We start from the raw sequence: 5,599 nt of genomic DNA, 5'->3' as shown, positions 1-5,599 counted from the left end.
TCCCAGATGTTTATGTTGAGGACAAGGGTGAAGAATAAGGACATAGCTTTGAAGGCAATTACCAATGCCCAGGAAAAATCACAGCTAGCTGGAGATTATGATTGGAGATAATAGCCATATACCTCCCTGCTTCTTCTCCTTTTCTCACTACATGTTTGTCTTATGTCTCTTTTGTGGGTTTTCATATGTGAATACAAGTGTTCAATATCACAGCACACATGTGGAGGTCAATGGCCAACCTTGGGTATTGATACCTTCCATTTTGAGACAGGCTCTCTTGTGTTGGTTTATACATCAGTCTTGCTGGGTGTGAACTTCTGGAAGTTTTTCCATCATACTGTGGGATAGTTTAGATTAGTTAGTGTATTTTCTTCATATGGGCTTTGGGGTTCAAACTCAGATCCTTATTCTTACATGGCAAACAAATACTTTACCTGTTGAGTTATCTTCTCATCCCTTGCATTTTGTTTTATGCCTGATCCTTTACATTTCTCTTATATATTCTTACTCTTCCTCAAACATGTTAATATGGTAAATTATAACTTACACAGATACATGCACACACATATTTTTCCTAGAAATGAAAATGCTAATATCAATACACAGATGAGGACAATAAAATGGGTACTTTATATATTAGGGACTACTATGAAACTAGCCTCACTCAGGCTGTGGTCACTTCTATTCCATTGTGCTTTGTGACTGATTCTACAGCAGCTTGAGTAAATCTACTATCTTTCCCTACCTTCCCTTTTCTATCCATATTCTTTTATTTCTTCCTACTACAAAAGTGAACAATTGAATAGAAAAGCATTTTTTTTTCAGGATGAATTTTGCTCATATTGGAAACTTCTGTTTGTGTGTGTGTGCTTGTGTGTGTGTGTGTGTGTGTGTGTGTGCGTGTGTGTGTGTGTGTAAGTGTAAGTGTAGGAATTCATATGTGCGGGAGCAGAGGTATATACATTTTAGGGTACAAGAAGCTTACAAGACTAACATTTCTTTCTCTCTTCAACACTGGAATTATAGACGCAGGTGGCTGTGTCTACTTGTGACCTGGATGCTCTGGAGTCACACCCAGATCCATATGCTCACATGAGTACATAATAAGCCATCTTTCCAGCTCTAATATTTGATAATTTAAACATTAGATGTACATAAAGTCATTATAATCAGTAAACTTTAATGTACTTACAATCAGATATGTATAGTTGACAAAATATGAGGAAACTTCTGGGACTTCCAGATGGCTTTGCAGGCAAAGCATCCATATGGTAAAAAGAGAGTACTTACTCTTGAAATTATTCTCTGGCCTTCATGTGTACAGCATGGCATATGGGTTTGCACATGCACTTGTTATGCAATGCATAGGTAAATATAAAAGAGGAAAAACAAATAATTGAGATAATTTCTGTTGTTGAGTCCATTGTTTAAGCACATGAATGCCATAATGAGAATTTCAATTTAGAAATCATTAGCACAAATTTTGATACTCATGACATAATGAGTTAATGAAAAGATTACAATAATCTTTCTGCCACTTTACTATTTTATTTCCATCCTATTAATTAGTTCCAAGGCAGTGTTCTAGTGAAAACATTTAAAATTAATATTGTTTGTGTAATGCAATTAATGAAGATTAATTTCCAATGCTTTCAGGTCCATACAACAGCTATTTTGACAAATACACAAAAATGTGAACTTTTGTGCCCTGTACTCCTGGCTGATGGTCAGTCAGTTCAATCCATTCAAGTATCAGGCACAGGGCTGCCAGGTAGATCAGTGGCAGAGTACTGGATCCCCATGATTGAACATCTGGGTTCAATCTTTGTATTGATCTGTCTTTGGGCCTTGGCATAGAAGAATATTTTACTTTAGTGATAAAGTAATATACTTTTGCATTTTTGATTATTATAATGACAGACATTTTGGGAGAGGTTAAAACAAGTTGTATTGATGCAGCTGAAAATAAAATTTTGTCTGAACTTTGTTAAGTGTACACAAAAGTAATTATTTATTATACTACACAAAGGCTTGGGCATTGTCTTCTGGTCAGATTTTCTTTTATGTGTCATGCTATGTAGATGAATAAGATGAGCAGGTGTCTGTTTGCATCAAGCTTACATCCTCAGGGGATAAAACGCAGTTCAACAACATCAACAACAACAAAACGATAATGGTGTAACAAAGCGAATGGTAAGTGTAGGCTCATTTAGAGAAGAGATACCGTTTTAAAATAAAAAAGCTCTCCAGTATGGTCAAAAATCAAGAGGCCATACAAATAGAAGGCAGTATAATGAATATTACTTAGGAGATGAGGAGAGGGACCAGTTGGCAACACACTTGTTGTTTAAGCTTGACAATCTGAATTTGAATCCCAAGAACCCAGGCAAAAGTGGGGCACAGCTACACATAGTTTAATCTCTGAAACCCCATGAAAAGAGTGGAGGTAGAGACAAGGGAACCCTTGCAACATTGCTGGCCAGACAGTATAACCTCAGCAAACAACAGGAGACTCTATCTTAAACATGGTAAATGTAACTACCAACAGCCAAGGTTGTTCTTTGGACTTTACATTGTCAGATGTGTATGTTCATGAATGTTCAATATATGCACAGCATACCACACATAGATGTAAATATAAAACATGTTTAAAAATATAAAATATCGTGAAATATCAAACTTGGTTATATAAGTGCTTTAAGAATTAATTCCAACTTGATATTCATATGTGAAGAAAATACATCATTTTATCTATTTAAATATTAATTTATTATTAGATCATTTTTTCATCCATTTTCTTCAAACACTCCCCTATATCTCTGTTTGCTCATTTGTAATTTCATGCTCATTTATTCATCAATTGCTGTTCCATTTTATATATATATATATAATGTATACACATTTGTATTTACATAATGTTAATTTTATCTATGTTTTCCCATCTTTAGTGAATTGTTCAAGCATAATTTTCTTGTTTTTCCTTCCCCACACTCCCTTAATGGCCTCTGTGGGGATCAGAAAATTTTTTATTAATTAGTTATTTTATTTATATATTTACATCTAAAATGTTGCTACGTTCCTCTTTTCCCCTTGCAGAGTTCTTTGCACTTCCCCTTTACCTCTTGATGGTGCCCATGCTGCCACAGTACCGAGACCCGGGCATAGGCCTGGGGGATTTAACAAAATACAGAGACTCTGGTCATTTGTGCTATGATAATGCCAAAGCGGGAATGTCCAATCTTCTGAGGAACCTCCAGACTGATTTCCAGAGTGGCTGTACCAGTTTGCAATCCCACCAACAATGGAGGAGTGTTCCTCTTTCTCTACATCCTCACCAGCATCTGCTGTCACCTGAGTTTTTTTCTTAGCCATTCTGACTGGTGTGAGGTGGAATCTCAGGGTTGTTTTGATTTGCATTTCCCTGATGACTAAGGATATTGAACATTTCTTTAGGTGCTTTTTGGTCATTCTATAATCCTCAGCTGAGAATGTTTTGTTTAGCTATGTACCCCATTTTTAATAGGGTTATTTGGCTCTCTGGAGTCTAACTTCTTGAGTTCTTTGTATATTTTGGATATTAGCCCTCTATCAGATGTAGGATTGGTAAAATCTTTTCCCAATCTATTGGTGGCCGTTTTGTCCTAATGACAGTGTCCTTTACCTTTCAGAGAAGCTTTGCAGTTTTATGAGGTCCCATTTGTCAATTCTTGATCTTAGAGCATAAGCCATTGGTGTTTTGTCCAGGAAATTTTCACCAGTGCCCATGTCTTCAAAACACTTCCCCATTTTTTTCTTCTATTACTTTGAGTGAATCTGCTTTGATGTGGAGGTCTTCGATCCACTTGGACTTAAGCTTTGTACAGGGTGATAAGAATGGGTTGATTTGCATTCTTCTACATGCTGATCTCCAGTTTAACCAGCACCATTTGTTAAAAATGCTATCTTTTCCCACTGGATGGTTTTAGCTCCTTTGTCAAAGATCAAGTGACTATTGGTATGAGGTTTCATTTCTGGGTTTTCAATTCTATTCCATTGATCTACCTGCCTGTCTCTGTAGCAATACCATACAGTTTTTTCTCACTATTGCTCTGTAATACTGCTTGAGGTCAGGGATGGTGATTCTGCCAGAAGTTTTTCTATTGTTGTGGATAGTTTTTGCTCTCCTGTTTTTTTTATTTTTTTTTTGCTTTTTTGTTATTTCAAATGAATTTGCAAATTGTTCTTTTGAACTCTATGAAGGAGTTGGAATTTTGATGGGGATTGCATTGAATTTGTGGCATGATTACCTCTTAATTGAGTATAAAAGTGTAAAACAATATGGAGGTTCAGAAATCAGTTTTCCTCAGTGCTGTCAGCATGTAATGCACCTGCAGCAATTTTCTGACTCATATTTAGTTCCTTATACTAGAAAATAACTCTTTCCCACAAGTATATATTGTAAATATTCCTCATTCTCTTATCGTCATCATTGTAGTCGTCGCCATCATCATCATCATCATCATCATCATCATCATCATCATCATCATCATCATTACTTATTCTATCAATTAAGTCTCCAGTAATGGATTCCTGATTTTAGTATGTTGTCCTAGTATAAGCTAATTGCTAATGTGGTGCTCGTAGAGAGAGTTGGCTCTTTTCTGTCCATGTAATTAACATTTTTTTCAAAAAAAAGGTAAAAATTCATAGTCATGCTGGCATGACTAGACTTGTAAACAAAATCTTACCCCAAACAAGTGAAGATGATACACTCTTCCTGGTCAAGACTCTGTGACTAGTTAGCCTCTGTAGCAAGGGCCATCTTCCTCATGTGGGTGTTACTCCCCATTTTAGATACAGGTCCTTGATTTGATTCACACAGCCCACATTAAGAGAGTGATGTGCAAGTTTCCCTGGCTCAATTGCATACATAATTTCTACAAGCCCAAACACGACCATTCCTAGTCCTAATAACAAGGATAAATTAAAATGATATTATCCACAAAGGTAAAAGCTAGCCTGTAAATGGCCATAAAACCTTGAAGTTGAAACATCAGAGGTAGTATCCTTTTGCAAGGCTTGAAATATTAAGAATGCATGTTAAGATTTTATTAATGTAGTTTCCCTTATGTCCGTGACACATTGTGCTTCTCTTATTTAAATTGACGAGTTAAAAGGAGAAATAAAATACTATCAGGATGTTGGTGGAATTATTGTGAAAATTCTTTGGGAATTCACATATCAATGGTTTTTGTTGTTATGAATAGACATTTTCATGAAAATGTACAGCTTATGTAGCTATATGTATCTATTTTTATTATGTTTCTAATAGAATAAAGCCACAATTGTTTTGAAACAGCCAGTAAAATAAAGTACTTTAAAGACATTATGCACCAGCAGTCTGTAATACCTGTAATGAATGTATACTCACTCCCAAAGTATGTAACATGGTTCTATATTTTTCTTAGGTAAAGGAAACTTACATGTTGTGCAGATGAAGGTCAGCTTGCAGGGGTCAGTTCTCTCCTGCCTTACAGATACCAGACGTAGAACTCAGCATCCTTTCCAATTAAACTACCTTTACAGCTTGTTCTTAGAAGAGGTAGTTTAATTAGAAATG

The sequence above is a fragment of the Rattus norvegicus genome, chromosome 4 (genome assembly GCF_036323735.1).
Source record: "Rattus norvegicus strain BN/NHsdMcwi chromosome 4, GRCr8, whole genome shotgun sequence".
NCBI lineage: Eukaryota > Metazoa > Chordata > Mammalia > Rodentia > Muridae > Rattus > Rattus norvegicus.
This window is presented reverse-complemented; position numbering follows the sequence as displayed.